The 24657-nt window shown below is 44.9% G+C and overlaps 1 protein-coding gene and 1 long non-coding RNA gene across 2 annotated transcripts in view; one reads left to right on the top strand and one right to left on the bottom strand.

The window, feature by feature from the left end:
- Positions 1–24657, bottom strand: part of LOC115202549 (putative cyclin-dependent serine/threonine-protein kinase DDB_G0272797/DDB_G0274007) — an 80133-nt gene that overhangs the window by 52341 nt on the left and 3135 nt on the right. The gene's annotated exons all lie outside the window — the stretch shown is intronic.
- Positions 6894–8445, top strand: LOC115203607 (uncharacterized). The gene is made up of 2 exons (XR_003880213.1): positions 6894–6939; positions 8388–8445. It is a non-coding gene; the product is annotated as an uncharacterized LOC115203607 (long non-coding RNA).

Here is a 24657-nt window from a genome sequence, read left to right as displayed (position 1 = left end):
TTTATTTATTTACCTCCACCACCAACAGTTGGAAATGTGGGAACAGTTCGTACCATCATTGAACGTCATTTTGCCTCCCGGTTTTAATATCAGTTTATCATGTTCCATTACACCTCATGAGGACAAGCTGCTTAATACTGATATAGAAGTATATTTTTCTTTCTTCAAACATGCACACAACACTGTGTAAAATAATCATCAAGTGTAAACATTTAGCATTACCCATAATCCTCTAAAAACAGAACCACGTGGCAAAATGGGATTAAAACCAATGAGTTCAATCCCTCAGTGTTCTCTCTCTGGTCTCGTAAAATATAATTACATTTTAACCATCTCACCTAACAGATAACTCTACTGTGACCCAACTAACTAACCAGCTCACCTACATTTACATTTTAGTCATTTAGCAGACGCTCTTATCCGGAGCGATTTACCGTAGTGAATGCATACATTTCATACATTTTTTTCAGTACTGGTCCCCATTGGGAAATGAACGCACACCCCTGGTGTTGCAAACACCATGCTCTACCAACTGAGCCACACGGGACCAACCAGCTCACCTGACAGATAACTCTACTGTGAGCCTACTAACTAACCAGGTCACCTGACAGATAACTCTACTGTAACCTACTAACTAACCAGCTCACCTGACAGATAACTCTACTGTGAGCCTACTAACTAACCAGGTCACCTGACAGATAATTCTACTGTTACGCTACTAACTAACCAGGTCACCTGACAGATAACTCTACTGTAACCTACTAACTAACCAGTCACCTAACAGATAACTATACTGTAACCTACTAACTAACCAGGTCACCTAACAGATAACTATACTGTAACCTACTAACTAACCAGGTCACCTGACAGATAACTCTACTGTAACCCTACTAACTAACCAGCTCACCTGACAGATAACTCTACTGTAACCCTACTAACTAACCAGGTCACCTGACAGATAATTCTATTGTAACGCTACTAACTAACCAGGTCACCTGACAGATAACTCTACTGTAACCTACTAACTAAACAGGTCACCTAACAGATAACTCTACTGTAACCCTACTAACTAACCAGGTCACTTAACAGATAACTCTACTGTAACCCTACTAACTAACCAGGTCACCTAACAGATAACTCTACTGTAACCCTACTAACTAACCAGGTCACCTAACAGATAACTCTACTGTAACCCTACTAACTAACCAGGTCACCTAACAGATAACTCTACTGTAACCCTACTAACTAACCAGGTCACCTAACAGATAACTCTACTGTAACCCTACTAACTAACCATCTCACCTGACAGATAACTCTACTGTAACCGACTAACTAACCAGGTCACCTAACAGATAACTCTACTGTAACCCTACTAACTAACCAGCTCACCTAACCGATAACTCTACTGTAACCCTACTAACTAACCAGGTCACCTGACAGATAACTCTACTGTAACCTACTAACTAACCATCTCACCTGACAGATAACTCTACTGTAACCTACTAACTAACCAGGTCACCTAGCAGATAACTCTACTGTAACCCTACTAACTAACCAGCTCACCTAACCGATAACTCTACTGTAACCCTACTAACTTACCAGGTCACCTAACAGATAACTCTACTAACTAACCATCTCACCTGACAGATAACTCTACTGTAACCCTACTAACTAACCAGCTCACCTAACCAATAACTCTACTGTAACCCTACTAACTAACCAGGTCACCTGACAGATAACTCTACTGTAACCTACTAACTAACCATCTCACCTGACAGATAACTCTACTGTAACCTACTAACTAACCAGGTCACCTAGCAGATAACTCTACTGTAACCCTACTAACTAACCAGCTCACCTAACCGATAACTCTACTGTAACCCTACTAACTAACCAGGTCACCTAACAGATAACTCTACTGTAACCCTACTAACTAACCAGGTCACCTAACAGATAACTCTACTTTGACCCTACTAACTAACCATCTCACCTGACAGATAACTCTACTGTAACCTACTAACTAACCAGGTCACCTGACAGATAACTCTACTGTAACCCTACTAACTAACCAGGTCACCTAACAGATAACTCTACTGTAACCCTACTAACTAACCAGGTCACCTAACAGATAACTCTACTGTGACCCTACTAACTAACCAGGTCACCTAACAGATAACTCTACTGTAACCCTACTAACTAACCAGGTCACTTGACAGATAACTCTACTGTAACCTTACTAACTAACCAGGTCACCTGACAGATAACTCTACTGTAACGCTACTAACGAACCAGGTCACCTAACAGATAACTCTACTGTAACCTACTAACTAACCATCTCACCTGACAGATAACTCTACTGTAACCTACTAACTAACCAGGTCACCTAACAGATAACTCTACTGTAACCCTACTAACTAACCAGGTCACCTAACAGATAACTCTACTGTGACCCTACTAACTAACCAGGTCACCTAACAGATAACTCTACTGTAACCCTACTAACTAACCAGGTCACTTGACAGATAACTCTACTGTAACCCTACTAACTAACCAGGTCACCTGACAGATAACTTTACTGTAACCCTACTAACTATCCAGCTCATGACTGTTGCCGCTATTAGAGTTTCTGAGTTGCAGCTAGCCGTCTTCAACACACTGAACTTCACCCTCCCCCATTCGTCCTGTATTCCAGCCACGCCATTAGCTCATAGCCCTGCCTCCTCCGCTGCATTTAAAAGAGAGGAATAGAGGCAGAGAGGGGGGGTGAGTAGGTCGAGAGGCAGAGGAGAGAGCAGGGATGGAGGAGTGAGTGGGTCGAGAGGCAGAGGAGAGAGGAGGGAGGGAGGCAGAGGGAGGGGGTGAGTAGGACGAGAGGCAAGGGAGGGAGGCAGAGAGAGGGGTGAGTAGGTTAAGAGGTAGAGGAGAGAGGAAGGAGTGGGGAAGGAGGCAGAGAGAAGGGGTGAGTAGGTTGAGAGGCAGAGGAGAGAGGAAGGAGGGAGTGAGTGAGGGAGGGAGGGAGGCAGAGAGAGGGAGTGAGTAGGACGAGAGGCAGAGGAGAGAGGAAGGAGGGAGGGAGGGAGGCAGAGAGAGGGGGTGAGTAGGTCGAGAGGCAGAGGAGAGAGGAGGGAGGGGGTGAGTAGGTTGAGAGTTAGAGGAGGGAGGGAGGGAGGGAGGGAGGGAGGGAGGGAGGGAGGGAGGGAGAAAACAGACTCTGGAGAGGTGTTATGGTCAGGAGGACTGAAGAGGAGGATGCCAGAGGTTGGAGTGGGTCAAGGAGGAGTTTCTTGTCCTGGTATGAACTCCACACAGGAGAGCCATACACACACACACACACACACACACACACACACACACACACACACACACTCCTAGGATCCATCATTTCCTCTCCATTCTTACTGTAAGTGGAGCCAACACAGCGACTGACAGTCCTCCTCAACAATGGCCTATAATTCACCACAATGGAAACATTCATGTCAAATCAGCCATTTTGTTTCCTAAACTATTTCAGAAAATAAATGAAAGGACTGACTCATCTTGACCAGGGGGAAATGTTATTTTCAGTTTTTTCCAACTGCTTACACACAAAATCTTTTCATGTCACACAATTTTTGAAACCTCTCACTCAAAGTGCAAAACTACACACCAAATATCCAAAACCATAAGCTATTTCTCAGCCTTTTACTCAGTTGTCAAATGCATAAAACACTTTTTCAAAACACTACACACAATTCTCTAGCTAAAACACAAAAATCTAACAGGAAGTGACTTGCTTTCCTTTTCCAAACACAACCAATCAAAATGCTACACTTATTCACCAGGTCACACACTCCTCACATGTGCAAACACTAATTGCTTTACTGATCACTAACCAATCACTGCTTTACTGTAGTACAGGCCTATAAATAGGTCAAAGGTCAGATTACCTGTTTTGAACAATGGATGCCAACAATGGACAGAGAGCAAGAGGAGTAGGAGGGAGAGGCAGGGGACAACAACAACAACAACAACGAGGACAAATTCAAAGACAAAGAGTTGGAGTAGGAGGAGGAGGGCAAAGAAGAGAAGGAAGGATGGCCATCTCTGATGAGATTAGGGCAACACTTGTTGATCATGTGATCAACCACGGTTTGACCATGAGAGGCTGGACTAAGACTAAGAGTCCAGCCCAACTTGAGTCGATTCACAGTGAATCTTCAGAAATGAGAACAGGTATGCAACTATCTAATGTCTATTTTAGCATTACAGTAATGTACTGTAAAATACGAATGACTGCATAGTATTACATAAACATTTGTAACTCTAAGCCATCCATTTTCTGCACTGCATTGAATGAATGAGGTTGGTTATGCAACAATGCAATTAGGATAAGAGAGCATATCTTCAATAATGACACCATATTTAACAACATCAATGCTGTAGCCTGTCGACCATACAACGCATCCTCCAACGGCACTGAGTGACGATGAAACAACGCTACAAGGTGCCATTTGAGAGAAACTCTGACAGAGTCAAGAATACGCGATATGACTTTGTAGAGGTATGTATGCAACACTACTTCCAGTACTTCAGACATACCATATTTACTCATCTGTATATCCTTTTGTCTGTTACAGAGAGTATTGGATGCCCATGTAATTCACCATGAATTTATTTATATGAATGAGGTTGGCTTCAACCTCACCAAAACCAGGCGCCGCGAAATAAATGTAATAGGACAGAGGGCAATTACCAATGTCCCTGGACAGCGTGGGGGTAATATAACTGTGTGCTGCCATCACTCAAAACGGGGTCCTCCATCACAATGCCACACTGGGTCCGTACAACACCGGCCATATGCTCACTTTTCTGGATGCAATTTACACAATGCTTGTCCCTGATCCAGATCAGGAGCCTGTGAGATTTGTGGTTTTATGGGACAATGTTAGTTTTCACCGGGCTGTTCTGGTCCAAAACTGGTTTGCCACCCATCCACAATTTGTAGTTTTGTACCTACCCCCATATTCACCTTTTCTAAATCCCATAGAGGAATTCTTCTCAGCCTCGCGCTGGAAAGTGTATGATCGCCAACCCTATGCCCGCATGCCACTTCTCCAGGCAATGGAGGACACATGTGGGGACATAGAGGTTGCCTCTGTCCAAGGTTGGATACGCCATGCTAGGAGATACTTCCCTCGATGTTTGGCAAGAGAAAACGTATCTTGTGATGTGGATGAAGTATTGTGGCCAGACCCAGCCCGGAGAAGAGATGAAGCGTAGCTTAGCACTGGTGACTGCCCCCCCCCCCCAATTCCTGGACTGCCCCCCCCCCCCCCCCCCCGGGACCCCGCTCACATAATTGGGTTCTTTACTGTATTCTAAAGAATATACTTTTGGTTTACATATGTTTATGGTTTTGTTGTATGCTACTGTATACAACAGTAATATTTGGCCTAATAAATATTTTGTTTGTACATTGCATTGGTGTTTACAGTGTACTTGTTACCCCTCTCAGCAGATTACTTTCACTGTAGAACATTGTATTGAAATGTAGATATAAGCCTATGAAAGACCAAAGAGCTTTAGATTTAGAACAGTGTTTACATGGTATATCCAAAAATTTACTATTATGAAAGCAGTGTTTGCCATTTGATGCAAATGCTTCATTCTGACATGTGTTTATGGCATTTTGAATGCAGTGTTACATTGAAGGAGATGAGGCATTTTGCATGCAGTTTAGGGAATTGTGTGTAGAGTTTTGAGAAAAAAGGACAGTTTTGAAAACATGTTTAAGCAGTTGGAAAAAATGAATCTTTGTTTCTAAATCAATCAAAAAATGAATTGATTTCCATCCATAGACTGTCATGCAAATATATATTGCATATCTCTGTTTTAAGAGTATCATTAAATCACAAAGCCCACCATGCTCATTTCCCATATAATTGGTATGTAGACCTCAGAGGACAGAGCTGCCAAATCTCTGGTTTATATTGGAGCTCAGTTGCCTCTAATGTAATGAACCCGTGCTTTGCTGTTCTCTTTGGGTCGGCAAATAAAGAGAAACTATAGGGGGGCCTGGCACAGAATGTGAGAAACTGCTCCTATTGGGATGTTTCTCATTTTAAACACAGGAGAAGAAATAAGGACGCTTGATGAGAATCAAGAAGTACTTCAAATCAAATCTGTAAATCGATTCCGATTGATATGAATCAGGAAATGGAACTGAACATGGATTTTATACACAAATCTAACGTATCCAATTATGAATTGCAGTATGGTGAGAGGAACTAGCTTGCTTTGAGTGCATGTCTAGTCAAAGGCCGTTTTCACATTGACAATAGCAAAGGGACATTGAGAGGTTCTTCAGTGACAATACTGTTGTGTAAAATTGCGAAATGAACATGTCTTGAATGTTACCTCCGGAAATTGCGCACAACACTCGTTTTCTCATTTGTAACATTGTCTGGTGATTTCATTGGTGGCACCACAGGTCCCAGAGTGACGGGGTGGGGGGGGATTGTTTTCCTGGGGCTCAGAGATTTGTTCCTGATCTGGTAGGCTAACCAGGTAAAACTGGGTGTGACGTAGAAATAAATCTGTTTTATAAAGGCGATGTGACCAGGTTTTTCTAATCAGGTCATGTTTCGGTTTTGTTTTGTTAAGACACTCCAGGACCTGTCTTACACAGTTGATTGTGGATAAATACTTTTTTTCATCTTTCAATCTCTGAAAATACTAAAAGGCAGTAAAATGCATTATTAGCACTTTTCTTTGAAGAAAATGTAACATATGATTTTTGGGACAACATAACAATTCCCTATGCACAAGTCAGGAGAATACATCTAAGCATAACCACAACACCATATGTGTTGAATGCAGACGCTTCTGAGGAAAATGAGTTTGATGTGTGGGAGGAGCATGTGTAATGTCTGTCTTCATAAATGGACCAAGGCGCAGCAGGTATGTGAATACTCATCTTTAATTATCCAACAAAAGGAGTAAAGCATCCACAGGAAACAAAAAAAACACGACAGCAACAGTTTGCAGGCTTGAAAACGCAGTGCAAAACAACCACCCACAAATCCCAGTGACAAACATACTCCTACATATGACTCCCAATCAGGAACAACGATCCCCAGCTGTTCCTGATCAGGAGTCACAAGACACATACAGAACAATCAAGCACCCACACAAGACTGCCACGTCCTGACCCCCAAACTACTACAACAGCTCCATCTGCTGGTCAGGACGTGACAGTACCCCCCCCTCAAGGTGCAGACCCCGGAATGCACCTAAAAAAAACACCAACAAACAAAATCCCCAACAAAACCCATAAACACTAACCCTTAAACAATAAGGGAGGGAAGGGAGGGTGGCTGCCGTCACCGACGGCACTGTGCTACACCCCCCCCCCCCAACCCACCTATCTCTGGAGGTGGCTCCGGTTCTGGCCGTTCCAGGTTGTCGGGGCGGTCTGGCCGCTCCGGGCAGTTCAGGGCGGTCTGGCCGCTCCGGGCAGTTCAGGGCGGTCTGGCCGCTCCGGGCAGTTCAGGGCGGTCTGGCCGCTCCGGGCAGTTCAGGGCGGTCTGGCCGCTCCGGGCAGTTCAGGGCGGTCTGGCCGCTCCGGGCAGTTCAGGGCGGTCTGGCCACACTGGCGACTGTTGACTGGCGGGCAGCTCTGACGACTGTTGACTGGCGGGCAGCTCTGACGACTGTTGACTGGCGGGCAGCGCTGACGACTGTTGACTGGCGAGGCTGGGCTGACGACTGTTGACTGGCGAGGCTGGGCTGACGACTGTTGACTGGCGAGGCTGGGCTGACGACTGTTGACTGGCGAGGCTGGGCTGACGACTGTTGACTGGCGAGGCTGGGCTGACGACTGTTGACTGGCGAGGCTGGGCTGACGACTGTTGACTGGCGAGGCTGGGCTGACGACTGTTGACTGGCGAGGCTGGGCTGACGACTGTTGACTGGCGAGGCTGGGCTGACGACTGTTGACTGGCGAGGCTGGGCTGACGACTGTTGACTGGCGAGGCTGGGCTGACGACTGTTGACTGGCGAGGCTGGGCTGACGACTGTTGACTGGCGAGGCTGGGCTGACACACTAGACTCTTGATGCGTGGGGCTGGTATTGGACGTACCAGACTGAGAACACGTACCTCCATGCTAGTGCGGGGAGCTGGCCTGGGGCTCCATTCTTGCACCGCAAAACTGCCCTTGTGCCCCCCCCAAAAAAAATTCTTGGGGCGGCCTCTCGAGTTTCCTCAACTCTTCCATCACCCTGGAAACGCTCCTCCTTAGCTCTGCCCACGTCCATCCTTCCTCCTCATTCCTCTGCTGCTTGGTCCTGGTTAGGTGGGAGATTCTGTCACGGTTGTCGTTGGTGAAGGAGGACCAAAACGCAGCAGGTATGTGAATACTCATCTTTAATTATCCAACAAAAGGAGTAACGCATCCACAGGAAACCAAAAAAACACGGCAGCAACAGTTTGCAGGCTTGAAAACGCAGTGCAAAATAACCACCCACAAATCCCAGTGGCAAACATACTCCTACATATATGACTCCCAATCAGGAACAACGATCCCCAGCTGTTCCTGATCAGGAGTCACAAGACACACAGAACAATCAAACACCCACACAAGACTGCCACGTCCTGACCCCCAAACTACTACAACAGCTCCATCTGCTGGTCAGGACGTGACAGCATGACTTTCAGGAAATGGCAGTTAAAGACAAAGACACGGAATTTACACTACCAAACGCTAAAAACGTATTTAGACCCAATCACCATCTCTTCAAAGTAAGTTACTCGATATAATCCAGTTTGTAACATTATTTATGAAATGAGCTTTTAAATTTTGTGTGTTTCAATGTAGTGAGCTTTAAAATTATGAATGTATATCCATTTAAATGTGTTTACAATTTATTACATTTTGATGGTGATAGTATGTTAAACTAACGAAAATATACATTTTCATCAACTTTTTGACATTTTATTTGTACTTTTTGAAAATACTAATATCAATGGACCAAAATATCAACAAAATCTCAAAATGGATAAGTACAAAAATGTCATTTTTAACATGTTGTGCCTGGCCTTAAACCGAATCCAAAGTGCTGGGGCAAATGCCAGCTTGCCACCAGTTTGCTGGCAGCCCTGTTGTGCTGATCTCTGCTACGTGGAGAGATTGAATTTGCCACACAATTCTACAAATGAAGAAACAGAACCTATGTATGATCTAAATGTATTTTATTTTTGGGTGGCAGGAATGGGCTTTCATATAAAACAACTCAACATCTCAAATCCCCTGTGAATTATTCCCATTTTTTCAGTCACAATTAGCTTTTCCCACATGCAGCCTAAGAATTTACATGATATTAACCCTCCTGTTGTGTTCATTTCATTTTAATTCATTCTGTGTTCCAGGTCCAAAATGACCGCCCCATTATAGCTGATTATAAATCCATAATAATAGATATATTATCACCTAATGTTGTGTTAGAACCTTTTATCAACTTAAGTTCTTGTGAACATTACAAGTTTTGAACTTCTATATGCTATTTATGGCCTGTAGGCCTCATTGACCTGAGCTCAACTCGTTTTTCAGTAAAAAAAAGCATAATATATGGATTATTTTGACTATAACAAATACTCAGATGAAACCTATTGTGCTATTTATCACAGACTAATTTGTGTCAAAGTTTAACAAGGACTCCCTCCTCCTCACCAGTGTCAAGATCAAAGATATGATCAAGGGCCTCAAATACAGTATAGCGTTTGGTCATTGTGCTGCCACAGAATGAATTGTGAGCAAGGCCTCAAAAAAGCTTTATATACCAGAGCTGTGAGAAAAGCTCTATATATTATTGAAACAATGTTGAGATTGTTTGTTAGAATGCCAACAGGTGTGGTTCCCGTGGGAGAAAGATTCAATTGGGGAAAGGTTCCCGTGGGGGTTGCCATGGAAGCCAAGAAGGGGAGTGAGGTGTGTGTGTGTGTGTGTGTGTGTGTGTTCAAACAAACATGCATGTGGGGGTCTGGGAGAGGAAGTGTGTCCATCTGATGAATGGGCATGTGCCTGAACTCAATTTTATACACTAATTGTAGTCTCACCCATTCATTTCTAATGACCTGTCATTTTTGACCGGGAACACCACAGGTGTACAAAAGTTAAATAAAACACCCAAAACTTAATGAAAATCATCAAAATGTATTTTGTGTGTTCAGATGCCCTGTGTGGACAAAGTCATGGAACCTTATGACAATCAGATTAAATGAACTACATTTGTCAGAGAGAACTTGTATATCGGTCCAATTCGACCGGAACACAGCAGGAGGGTTAACAAAAATGAAACATGGTTTGTTGTAATGCTGTAAGGTAGGCCTGCTGTACTTTATATTCCTATTAGAGGGGTAGGCATTCATTTGTTTATACACTAACGTTAATTGATGAAGATCTGTTGTTAGCTTTAGCTAGCAGGGACTATATGCTTTTGTCTTGAAGCTAAAATGTAATGACTGTACAGATGAGAAAATAAACCCTTAAAATTGTCTGAACACGCTTGCGATTTGTTGCGTTATTCAAAAGTGTAATATGGTAGATGAATGAAGATTTGGGTGCTTAACGTTAGCTAGTAGCTAGCTAGTAGCTAGCTAGTAGAATAGTTTGCAATGCTTAGCTTCCTGGCTAGAGGCTATTGTGACATCTATGGGATAATTTTGAGCTGCGAAGCAAGAATGTCAACCGAACCCTCTCTCGGCTTGTGACATTCCCGCAATATTATATAAATTGAAATGTCACTCTGATAACTCTATTCAGTCACTCTGTGTAACGTATGTCGTCCGGAGTAAACCAAGGCGCAGCGGGTTGAGTGCTCATCTTAACTTTTATTGAATACTTAACAAATCAAAACAAGAAAAGAAAACGAACGCACAGTATTGCAGGCTACGCACAGTATTGCAGGCTACGCACAGTATTGCAGGCTACGCACAGCAATGCAAAAACAACTTCCCACAAACGACAGGTGAAAAAAGGGCTACCGAAGTATGACTCCCAATCAGCAACAATGATGTACAGCTGTTCCTGATTGAGAGCCATACCAGGCCAACACAAAGAAATATACAACATAGAAAAACCATAGAAATACAAAACACAGAACAAAACCCGACAACACAAAACAAACACGCCACACCCTGACCAAACTACAATAACAAATAACCCTTATACTGGTCAGGACGTGACACTCTGATAACTATATTCAGTCACTCTAACTCTATTCAGTCACTCTGATAACTCTATTCAGTCACTCTGATAACTCTATTCAGTCAATCTGATAACTCTATTCAGTCAATCTGATAACCCTATTCAGTCAATCTGATAACCCTATTCAGTCAATCTGATAACCCTATTCAGTCACTCTGATAACTATATTCAGTCACTCTGATAACTATATTCAGTCACTCTGATAACATATTCAGTCACTCTGATAACTATATTCAGTCACTCTGAAAACTCTATTCAGCCACTCTGATATCTCTATACAGTCACTCTGATATCACTATTCAGTCACTCTGATAACTCTATTCAATAAAAATAAGCCCTAAGGTCTTTACTGTGTTAGAGAGCTGTATGCTACTGAAAAAACATCAGCCAACCTAGGTCACCTCAGGATCACACCAGCCGAAATAGGTCACCTGAGGATCTGGCCTGGGATTGGCCAGTCTGAGCAGGAAGTATGAAGTGGCCAGCACAACAACAACTAGAGGTACCTCTCAGTCTCAGTCTCAGTCTCCGAACAATACGACAAACAAGAGGTATTAAACATTTAAAGCCACAATCCTTGTTAATTTGGGTTCTTAATCCTAATTAAAATGACCATTGAAAAGCAGTAATTATTGCATACTGCACTTTTAATCTCAGTAAACCTCTCTCATAATGCCACCAGGACTGTACTGTACAGTGTACACTGACAAAAACCACCACCCATTTATTCTCTATGGCCGGAGGAGGTCAATCACTGCCAAAAGAGAGTTTGAGGGTACAAAACATTAACAACACCTTCCTAACATTGAGTTGGACCCCATTTTGCCCTCAGAACAGCCTCAATTCGTCGGGGCATGAACTCTACAAGGTGTCGAAAGCATTCCACAGGGATGCTGGCCCATGTTGACTCCAATGCTTCCTATAGTTTTGTCAAGTTGGCTGGATGTCATTTGGGTTGAGGATCATTCTTGATACACACGGAAAACTGTTGAGCGTGAAAAACACAGCAGAGTTGCAGTTCTCAAACCGGTGCACCTGGCACCTACTACCATACCCCGTTCAAAGGCACTTCAATCTATTTATTGTCTTGTCCTCTGAATGGCACACATACATAATCCATTTCTCAATTGACTCAAGGCTTAAAAATAATTGTTTAACCTGCCTCCTCCCCGTCATCTACACTGATTGAAACAGATTTAACAAGTGATATCAATAAGGGATCATCATAGCTTTCACCTGGTTAGTCTATGTCATGGAAAGAGCAGATGTTCCTAATGTTTTATCCACCCAGTGTAAAAACATCAGTGTAGCAGCATATGCTAGCTAGAGTTGAGATGTGGTTGTGGGAGAACAGAAGAGAACAGGAAAGCATATTGTGAAGACCAACCTTTCCCTTTCCCAATATTGTTTCCACAACCAAGTCTGTAGCAATATCCCAACTCATAGTAACCTTTTCCAACCCTGTCCATCCCTTTCCAACCCTTTCCAACTCTACCCAACCCTTTCCAACCCTTTCCAACTCTACCCAACCCTTTCCAACTCTACCCAACCCTTTCCAACTCTACCCAACCCTTTCCAACCCTTTCCAACTCTACCCAATCCTTTCCAACTCTACCCAACCCTTTCCAACCCTTTCCAACTCTACCCAATCCTTTCCAACTCTACCCAACCCTTTCCAACCGTGTCCATCCCTTTCCAACCCTTTCCAACCCTTTCCAACTCTACCCAACCCTTTCCATTTTGAGACTTTCCCTTCTATCAGCATTTTATCTCATACTAGACAATGACTTGTGCATCCCTGGGTTATAACACGTGTGCTCTGGGTTTTGACTGGAAAAATCTATTTGATGCGTGTCACTTCTTCCGCTCGGGGGAGATTGAGGCAGTCGAGGTCTGGGAGACAGATTCAGAGGGGTGGTGGAGAGGGCAGGAGGGTGTGTGTGTGTGTGTGTGTGTATGTGTGTTCACACGTGTGTTTCTCCCCCAGATGATGTCATCTCCATTAGGGAAGTTCCAGCCATAAAAGACTCCATTGAACCCGCTGCAACCTGGTCTCAGAGCATTTTGTATTATTCTATACGTAAATCCCGAGACAATCCATTTAGTATGATATGTTATGAATTACAATTCGCATTAGCTAACATGCTAAGTAGATGCAAAGTAACTAAAAAAGTAGAAAGTAGTTGAAAAGTTGCTAATTAGTTAAAGTTGTCCTTGATGAGATTTGAACTCACAGCCTTTGGGTTGCTAGATGTTCGCGTTATAGCCATCAATCAAATGTATTTATAAAGCCCTTCTTACATCAGCCGATGTCACAAAGTGCTATACAGAAACCCAGCCTAAAACCCCAAACAGCAAGCAATGCAGATGTAGAAGCACGGTGGCTAGGAAAAACTCCCTAGAAAGGCAGGAACCTAGAAAGAAACCTAGAGAGGAACCAGGCTCTGAGGGGAGGCCAGTCCTTTTCTGGCTGTGCCGGGTGGAGATTATAACAGAACATGGCCAATATGTTTAAATGTTCATAGATGACCAGCAGGGTCAGATAATAACAATGCCTACTTTTGTTTTTGCGTTAAGTAACCATCTGTCTTATGTAACCATACCAAACGTAACATATCATACTCATTTGAGTTTACCCCGGATTTACATTTACTATGCTACGTCTAGTCCATGACACCAGGCTGTGAACCCAGACCCTCAATGTAACTTTGATGATGTCATCACTAAGTGACGCAGATGGCTAAAGCAACTGAACCAGACAGGCAGTGATACAGCCCCGGGGCTGCTACACAACTACCATCAATCACTCTCCTGTTTTTGAGACAGCAACAACCTCAATCCTCACAGACGGACATAAACAGTAGAGAGTCAATGAACTGCAATGATGAAACATAGCTTTAGTCATCTAGCTTTAGCATTGTTAAGCCATTGAAGTCTCTGTCACAATACGGGACAAAATAAAAGCTTGAAACAAGCAATCATGAGCAAAGCACTTAAAATACAAGAAGCACCCTTCAAGTGTAAGAAGTTGCAGCATCGGCATTGTTATGATTCTGAATTGTAACGGTCTCTTTGCTTTACTCAAACACAATTTGCCCTGATTCGAAATGCACTATGCAAACAATTCCCTGAGCAGAAAGTAAATTCTGTTTGGATTCTGGTGCATCATAATCAGAAGCAGGTCTGGTGAGTGAGGTGCCACAGATATCTGTGACTTTAATCTATAGTCAGATATCTGTGACATTAATCTATAGTCTGATGCTTGTGACATTAATCTATAGTCTGATATCTGTGACATTAATCTGTAATCTGTGGCATTAACCTATAGTCTGATATCTGTGACATTCATCTACAGTCTGATATCTGTGTCATTAATCTATAGTCTGATATTTGTGACATTAACCTATAGTCTGATATCTGTGACATTAATCTGTAATCTGTGACATTAATCTATAGTCAGATATCTGTGACATTAACCTATAGTATGATATCTGTGACATTAACCTATAGTCAGATATCTGTGACATTAATCTATAATCTGTGACATTAATCTATAGTCTGATATCTGTGACATTAACCTATAGTCTGATATCTGTGACATTAATCTATAATCTGTGACATTAATCTACAGTCTGATATCTGTGACATTAATCTATAATCTGTGACATTAACCTATAGTCAGATATCTGTGTCATTAATCTATAGTCTGATATCTGTGACATTAATCTGTAATCTGTGACATTAATCTACAGTCTGATATCTGTGTCATTAATCTATAGTCAGATATCTGTGACATTAATCTATAATCTGTGACATTAATCTATAGTCTGATATCTGTGACATTAATCTATAGTCTGATATCTGTGACATTAATCTGTAATCTGTGACATTAATCTACAGTCTGATATCTGTGTCATTAATCTATAGTCTGATATCTGTGACATTAATCTACAGTCTGATATCTGTGACATTCATCTATAGTCTGATATCTGTGACATTAACCTATAGTCTGATATCTGTGACATTAATCTATAATCTGTGACATTAATCTCTAGTCTGATATCTGTGACATTAATCTATAGTCAGATATCTGTGACATGAATCTATCGTCTGATATCTGTGACATTCATCTCTAGTCTGATATCTGTGATATGAATCTATAGTCCTAACCCAGGGCACCAGAAGTATATTTTCCAAACAACCATTATCTGGACAAAGACTCCTGCGGTGATCTTTGGAATTCACCTCTTCTCCTCCGATTACATCCCCTGCTTTTAAACATGTCTTTCTAGGGAGGAGGGGATTGGGACATTGAAAAGGCTGATGGAGAGATGGAGGGAAGGGGATTCAGGGGGATTAGGACTTTAAAAGCCTAATGGAGAGAGCAGGGAATGGGATGGAGGGATGGAGGAGAGAGGAGGAGAGGAGGAGGGGTGCTGTTAACTTCTCAGGGAGCAGCTAATCTTTAAGACACAGACCCCAGGGAAGAAAGGAGAGATGGTGACGGACAGAGAAGACTGTGGTGACTTCCAGCAGGGTGAATGGGTCAGGGCTGTGGTGACTTCCAGCAGGGTGAATGGGTCAGGGCTGTGGTGACTTCCAGCAGGGTGAATGGGTCAGGGCTGTGGTGACTTCCAGCAGGGTGAATGGGTCAGGGCTTTTTTTGAGTAGCTGGGCTTGACCTAACTAGCCTGGCCCAGGGTGCACCGGGAGACAAACATCAGACTGAGAGGATGTCTTGACCTCACTGAAAAGGCTAGAGGATGTCTTGACCTAACTAGCCTGGCCCAGGGTGCACAGGGAGACAAACATCAGACTGAGAGGATGCCTTGATGTCACTGAAAAGGCAAGAGGATGTCTTGACTCACATTTCACCTAAACCCACCTAGCTGAGTGGGTCAGCTCCAGTCTGGGGGAAGGAGACCTCATATTTCACCTAAACCCACCTAGCTGAGTGGGTCAGCTCTAGTCTGGGAGAAGGAGACCTCATATTTCACCTAAACCCACCTAGCTGAGTGGGTCAGCTCTAGTCTGGGGGAAGTAGACCTCACATTTCACCTAAACCCACCTAGCTGAGTGGGTCAGCTCTAGTCTGGGAGAAGGAGACCTCATATTTCACCTAAACCCACCTAGCTGAGTGGGTCAGCTCTAGTCTGGGAGAAGGAGACCTCATATTTCACCTAAACCCACCTAGCTGAGTGGGTCAGCTCCAGTCTGGGGGAAGGAGACCTCATATTTCACCTAAACCCACCTAGCTCAGTGGGTCAGCTCTAGTCTGGGAGAAGGAGACCTCATATTTCACCTAAACCCACCTAGCTGAGTGATTCAGCTCTAGTCTGGGAGAAGGAGATCTCATATTTCACCTAAACCCACCTAGCTGAGTGGGTCAGCTCTAGTCTGGGAGAAGGAGACCTCATATTTCACCTAAACCCACCTAGCTGAGTGGGTCAGCTCTAGTCTGGGAGAAGGAGACCTCATATTTCACCTAAACCCACCTAGCTGAGTGGGTCAGCTCCAGTCTGGGGGAAGGAGACCTCATATTTCACCTAAACCCACCTAGCTGAGTGGGTCAGCTCTAGTCTGGGAGAAGGAGACCTCATATTTCACCTAAACCCACCTAGCTGAGTGGGTCAGCTCTAGTCTGGGGGAAGTACACCTCACATTTCACCTAAACCCACCTAGCTGAGTGGGTCAGCTCTAGTCTGGGAGAAGGAGACCTCATATTTCACCTAAACCCACCTAGCTGAGTGGGTCAGCTCTAGTCTGGGAGAAGGAGACCTCATATTTCACCTAAACCCACCTAGCTGAGTGGGTCAGCTCTAGTCTGGGAGAAGGAGACCTCATATTTCAACTAAACCCACCTAGCTGAGTGGGTCAGCTCTAGTCTGGGGGAAGGAGACCTCATATTTCACCTAAACCCACCTAGCTGAGTGGGTCAGCTCTAGTCTGGGAGAAGGAGACCTCATATTTCAACTAAACCCACCTAGCTGAGTGGGTCAGCTCTAGACTGGGAGAAGGAGACCTCATATTTCACCTAAACCCACCTAGCTGAGTGGGTCAGCTCTAGTCTGGGGGAAGTAGACCTCACATTTCACCTAAACCCACCTAGCTGAGTGGGTCAGCTCTAGTCTGGGAGAAGGAGACCTCATATTTCACCTAAACCCACCTAGCTGAGTGGGTCAGCTCTAGTCTGGGAGAAGGAGACCTCATATTTCACCTAAACCCACCTAGCTGAGTGGGTCAGCTCCAGTCTGGGGGAAGGAGACCTCATATTTCACCTAAACCCACCTAGCTCAGTGGGTCAGCTCTAGTCTGGGAGAAGGAGACCTCATATTTCACCTAAACCCACCTAGCTGAGTGGGTCAGCTCTAGTCTGGGAGAAGGAGACCTCATATTTCACCTAAACCCACCTAGCTGAGTGGGTCAGCTCTAGTCTGGGAGAAGGAGACCTCATATTTCACCTAAACCCACCTAGTTGAGTGGGTCAGCTCTAGTCTGGGAGAAGGAGACCTCATATTTCAACTAAACCCACCTAGCTGAGTGGGTCAGCTCTAGACTGGGAGAAGGAGACCTCATATTTCAACTAAACCCACCTAGCTGAGTGGGTCAGCTCTAGTCTGGGGGAAAGAGACCTCATATTTCACCTAAACCTACCTAGCTGAGTGGGTCAGCTCTAGTCTGGGGGAAGGAGACCTCATATTTCACCTAAACCCACCTAGCTGAGTTGGTCAGCTCTAGTCTGGGGGAAGGAGACCTCATATTTCACCTAAACCCATCTAGCTGAGTGGGTCAGCTCTAGTCTGGGGGAAGGAGACCTCATATTTCACCTAAACCCACCTAGCTGAGTGGGTCAGCTCTAGTCTGGGAGAAGGAGACCTCATATTTCACCTAAACCCACCTAGCTGAGTGGGTCAGCTCTAGTCTGGGAGAAGGAGACCTCATATTTCACCTAAACCCACCTAGCTGAGTGGGTCAGCTCTAGTCTGGGGGAAGGAGACCTCATATTTCACCTAAACCCACCTAGCTGAGTGGGTCAGCTCTAGTCTGGGAGAAGGAGACCTCATATTTCACCTAAACCCACCTAGCTGAGTGGGTCAGCTCTAGTCTGGGGGAAGGAGACCTCATATTTCACCTAAACCTACCTAGCTGAGTGGGTCAGCTCTAGTCTGGGAGAAGGAGACCTCATATTTCACCTAAACCCACCTAGCTGAGTGGGTCAGCTCTAGTCTGGGAGAAGGAGACCTCATATTTCACCTAAACCCACCTAACTGAGTTGGTCAGCTCTAGTCTGGGGGAAGGAGACCTCATATTTCACCTAAACCCACCTAGCTGAGTGGGTCAGCTCTAGTCTGGGAGAAGGAGACCTCATATTTCACCTAAACCCACCTAGCTGAGTGGGTCAGCTCTAGTCTGGGGGAAGGAGACCTCATATTTCACCTAAACCCACCTAGCTGAGTGGGTCAGCTCTAGTCTGGGAGAAGGAGACCTCATATTTCACCTAAACCCACCTAGCTGAGTGGGTCAGCTCTAGTCTGGGGGAAGGAGACCTCATATTTCACCTAAACCTACCTAGCTGAGTGGGTCAGCTCTAGTCTGGGAGAAGGAGACCTCATATTTCACCTAAACCCACCTAACTGAGTTTGTCAGCTCTAGTCTGGGGGAAGGAGACCTCATATTTCACCTAAACCCACCTAGCTGAGTGGGTCAGCTCTAGTCTGGGAGAAGGAGACCTCATATTTCACCTAAACCCACCTAGCTGAGTGGGTCAGCTCTAGTCTGGGGGAAGGAGACTTCATATTTCACCTAAACCCACCTAGCTGAGTGGGTCAGCTCTAGTCTGGGAGAAGGAGACCTCATATTTCACCTAAACCCACCTAGCTGAGTGATTCAGCTCTAGTCTGGGAGAAGGAGACCTCATATTTCACCTAAACCCACCTAGCTGAGTGGGTCAGCTCTAGTCTGGGAGAAGAAGACGTCATATTTCACCTAAACCCACCTAGCTGAGTGGGTGAGCTCTAGTCTGGGAGAAGAAGACATCAGATGCATATTATTTTCCTACATGAATTACTGTAAATCCACTCCAGAAAGACATGACGGACTTCACTCACACTCCCCCTAGCCCCCAACATGAGTGCCTCAGTCCAGATGACAGTAATCTGTGGACTCCCTGTCGAGTTTCCACCTGAGCACTACCCCGGTGTTTTACCCAGAAGGCTCAGACTTTTCTGGTTCCATGTCGTGTCTCACTGAGCCATGTGTCCAGAGGATCTGCTCTGACTTGGGGCCAAAGCCAGGCCACCGGTACTTTTCATCTGCCGTTTACATAACAACGGCTAACAGTGAACATGGGTTTTAACACCTTCTCCCATAGTAACTGTCTCAATGATACAGAGGTTGTTGATTCCGCTCTCCTCATGTCTCTACTGTCACACAGTCCTGATGGAAACACAGTTCCCAGAACAGAGCACTAGAGCCTACATTAAAATAAACTCTGGTGACATACTGGTGTGTGATAGAACAAGAGTGATGAAACAAGAGTGATGGAAAAAGAGAGATGGAAAAAGGCCATAAGTGAAGTCACAGTCAGTGTTTGCTCTTCATGAACCCTTCCCAAGAGATCTGTGGATGAACTAGCCAGCCCACACTACAACTTTACCAGCTGGAAGTTGTCAAACAGCCCTTTGGATGACACAGGCCCTGGGCTGCACTCTCACGCACCACTGCCCAGCCAGCCACTAACCCAAGCACCGCTGCCCAGCCAGCCACTAACCCAAGCACCGCTGCCCAGCCAGCCACTAACCCAAGCACCGCTGCCCAGCCAGCCACTAACCCGAGCACCGCTGCCCAGCCAGCCACTAACCCAAGCACCGCTGCCAGCCAGCCACTAACCCAAGCACCGCTGCCCAGCCAGCCACTAACCCAAGCACCGCTGACCCCAGCCAGCCACTAACCCAAGCACCGCTGCCCAGCCAGCCACTAACCAAAGCACCGCTGCCCAGCCAGCCACTAACCCAAGCACCGCTGACCCCAGCCAGCCACTAACCCAAGCACCGCTGACCCCAGCCAGCCATTAACCCAAGCACCGCTGACCCCAGCCAGTCACTAAGCCTGAACAGTCAAGCAGAGCCAGCCGCTGGTTTTGAGGACAAGCTCTTTTTCCTTCCATTAAACTGAATCTCATCCTGTGAAATAACGGCATAACGGCATATTAAAAGTCCCTCCACAGACACAGACCTGGAAGAGCGGCCTTCGACCAGAGAAGAGTCCTAGTTGGCTGAGATCGTGTTCTATTTACAACTGATTGGTTGTCCTGGGTTGTTTATCTACCACCGATTGGCTGGTCCAGGACAAAGATTTGAAACGGAACAGAGATGAGCTACTCTCTGATCAATTGAGAAGTAGTAAAAGTGGTTGAGTGACTCCACTGTCACCACTCTCTTGTCATTGTGGTGATGCTGCTACAGAGGTCCTGTCACCACTCTCATGTCATTGTGGTGATGTTGCTACAGAGGTCCTATCACCACTCTCTTGTCATTGTGGTGATGCTGCTACAGAGGTCCTATCACCACTCTCTTGTCATTGTGGTGATGCTGCTACAGAGGTCCTATCACCACTCTCTTGTCATTGTGGTGATGCTGCTACAGAGGTCCTATCACCACTCTCTTGTCATTGTGGTGATGCTGCTACAGAGGTCCTGTCACCACTCTCTTGTCATTGTGGTGATGCTGCTACAGAGGTCCTGTCACCACTCTCATGTCATTGTGGTGATGTTGCTACAGAGGTCCTATCACCACTCTCTTGTCATTGTGGTGATGCTGCTACAGAGGTCCTATCACCACTCTCTTGTCATTGTGGTGATGCTGCTACAGAGGTCCTATCACCACTCTCTTGTCATTGTGGTGACGCTGCTACAGAGGTCCTATCACCACTCTCTTATCATTGTGGTGACGCTGCTACAGAGGTCCTATCACCACTCTCTTGTCATTGTGGTGACGCTGCTACAGAGGTCCTATCACCACTCTCTTGTCATTGTGGTGACGCTGCTACAGAGGTCCTATCACCACTCTCTTGTCATTGTGGTGATGCTGCTACAGAGTTCCTATCACCACTCTCAGTCTACAGTGTTGTAGCTGTTGGTGGTCCGAGTAAATAACTGAGCCAAATATTTAGACAATTAATTATATTAACTTTATGATCAACAAGATGAGATAACAATTGAATTCTTTATCTGGATTGACAGCCGCAGATAGTCACGTACATCATTAATCACTTTGCTGTATCTAAAAGTGATCTTTATCCCTCCGATCCCACCACCCTGCCGCCTCATATCAAAACAGGAGAAAAACATAAATCACTTGAGGATCACTTCAAAGTGCAACTGACCCCCATTTCCTAAATACTCTCAACTCCCTCTCCCCTCTCTTCTCTCTTCTGAAGATGATTGGCCGATCCATATCACCAAATATAAACATCCACTAAGTTATTATTATTATAACATACACCCCCCCCCCCCCCCCCAACTCAGGGGCCAACAGGTCAAACCTCTGAGCCCCAATCAAAGGCCTGGAGGGTGGTCCGGAGGAGGAAGGGAGGGGAATCATTTAACCTCCAGCAGAACAATAAACACCAGTTGATGAGGGAGGGGGGAGAGAGTTCCCTCTTTGTAAAGTAAGGGGTCTCACTATTGTCTTCTTTAGGGGTGTGTGTTTATCAGAACTGGTTATAACTCCAGCTTGTATTGGAGTTGGAGATGTATTGGAGTTGTATTGGAGTTGGAGTTGAAGTTGTATTGGAGTTGGAGATGTATTGGAGTTGGAGTTGTATTGGAGTTGGAGTTGAAGTTGTATTGGAGTTGGAGTTGTATTGGAGTTGGAGTTGTGTTGGAGTTGTATTGGAGATGGAGTTGTATTGGAGTTGTATTGGAGTTGTATTGGAGTTGCTCTCCTAAAGTGGCACCGACATTGTTTGTTCATTTCCTGTCTATTAGCAGTAATTAAGTGGTTGTCGGTAATTGTTGTACTGACTGTCTCTTTGAGAATGCACCAGAGCAAATGTCTGTGAGACTGGCAGCTGCTGTTCAATAAGAACACTGTTAACGTGGCTGGTTAAAGCCGTCCCTTCAGACATTAGTGAGCAGTAGGAATGTGTTACTTTTTCTACCATATCAACTTTGAACCACTTTCCACAGAACCACAGAATGGAGATACAGGGGGTGGTGAAATGAAGGTTTCACCTCCCAGTAACAGACATCACATATGAAGGTTACTGCGTCCCTTCCAGTAACAGACATCACATATGAAGGTTACTGCGTCCCTCCCAATAACAGACATCAAATATGAAGGTTACTGGTTACTACGTCCCTCCCAGTAACAGACATCACATGTGAAGGTTACAGGTTGCTACGTCCCTCCCAGTAACAGACATCACATATGAAGGTTACAGGTTGCTACGTCCCTCCCAGTGACAGACATCACATATGAAGGTTACAGGTTACTGCGTCCCTCCCAGTAACAGACATCACATATGAAGGTTACAGGTTACTGCGTCCCTCCCAGTAACACACATCACATATGAAGGTTACAGGTTACTACGTCCCTCCCAGTGACAGACATCACATATGAAGGTTACTACGTCCCTCCCAGTAACAGACATCACATATGAAGGTTACAGGTTACTAATCCCTCCCAGTAACAGACATCACATATGAAGGTTACAGGTTACTACATCCTTCCCAGGAACAGACATCACATAGAAAGTTACAGGTTACTACATCCCTCCCAGTAACAGACATCACATATGATGGTTACAGGTTACAACGTCCCTCCCAGTGACAGACATCACATATGAAGGTTACAGGTTACTACGTCCCTCCCAGTGACAGACATCACATATGAAGGTTACAGGTTACTACGTCCCTCCCAGTGACAGACATCACATCTGAAGGTTACAGGTTACTACGTCCCTCCCAGTGACAGACATCACATATGAAGGTTACTACGTCCCTCCCAGTAACAGACATCACATATGAAGGTTACTACGTCACTCCCAGTGACAGACATCACATATGAAGGTTACTGCATCCCTCCCAGTAACAGACATCACATATGAAGGTTACAGGTTACTGCGTCCCTCCCAGTAACAGACATCACATACGAAGGTTACAGGTTACTGCGTCCCTCCCAGTAACAGACATCACATTTGAAGGTTACTACGTCCCTCCCAGTGAAAGACATCAAATATGAAAGTTACTGGTTACTACGTCCCTCCCAGTGACAGACATCACATATGAAGGTTACAGGTTACTACGTCCCTCCCAGTGACAGACATCACATCTGAAGGTTACAGGTTACTACGTCCCTCCCAGTGACAGACATCACATATGAAGGTTACTACGTCCCTCCCAGTAACAGACATCACATATGAAGGTTACTACGTCCCTCCCAGTGACAGACATCACATATGAAGGTTACAGGTTACTGCGTCCCTCCCAGTGACAGACATCACATATGAAGGTTACAGGTTACTATGTCCCTCCCAGTGACAGACATCACATATGAAGGTTACAGGTTACTACGTCCCTCCCAGTGACAGACATCACATCTGAAGGTTACAGGTTACTACGTCCCTCCCAGTGACAGACATCACATATGAAGGTTACTACGTCCCTCCCAGTAACAGACATCACATATGAAGGTTACTACGTCCCTCCCAGTGACAGACATCACATATGAAGGTTACTGCGTCCCTCCCAGTAACAGACATCACATATGAAGGTTTCTGGTTACTACGTCCCTCCCAGTAACAGACATCACATAAGAAGGTTACAGGTTACTACGTCCCTCCCAGTGACAGACATCACATCTGAAGGTTACAGGTTACTACGTCCCTCCCAGTGACAGACATCACATATGAAGGTTACTACGTCCCTCCCAGTAACAGGCATCACATATGAAGGTTACTACGTCCCTCCCAGTGACAGACATCACATATGAAGGTTACTGCGTCCCTCCCAGTAACAGACATCACATATGAAGGTTTCTGGTTACTACGTCCCTCCCAGTAACAGACATCCCATATGAAGGTTACAGGTTACTATGTCCCTCCCAGTGACAGACATCACATATGAAGGTTACAGGTTACTACGTCCCTCCCAGTGACAGACATCCCATATGAAGGTTACTGATCCCTCCCAGTAATAGACATCACATATGAAGGTTACAGGTTACTACGTCCCTCCCAGTAACAGACATCACATAGAAGGTTACAGGTTACTACGTCCCTCCCAGTGGCAGACATCACATATGAAGGTTACAGATTACTACGTCCCTCCCAGTAACAGACATCACATATGAAGGTTACAGGTTACTGCGTCCCTCCCAGTGACAGACATCATATAGAAGGTTACAGGTTACT

Source organism: Salmo trutta, chromosome 12 (genome assembly GCF_901001165.1).
Source record: "Salmo trutta chromosome 12, fSalTru1.1, whole genome shotgun sequence".
Lineage (NCBI taxonomy): Eukaryota > Metazoa > Chordata > Actinopteri > Salmoniformes > Salmonidae > Salmo > Salmo trutta.
This window is presented reverse-complemented; position numbering and strand designations above follow the sequence as displayed.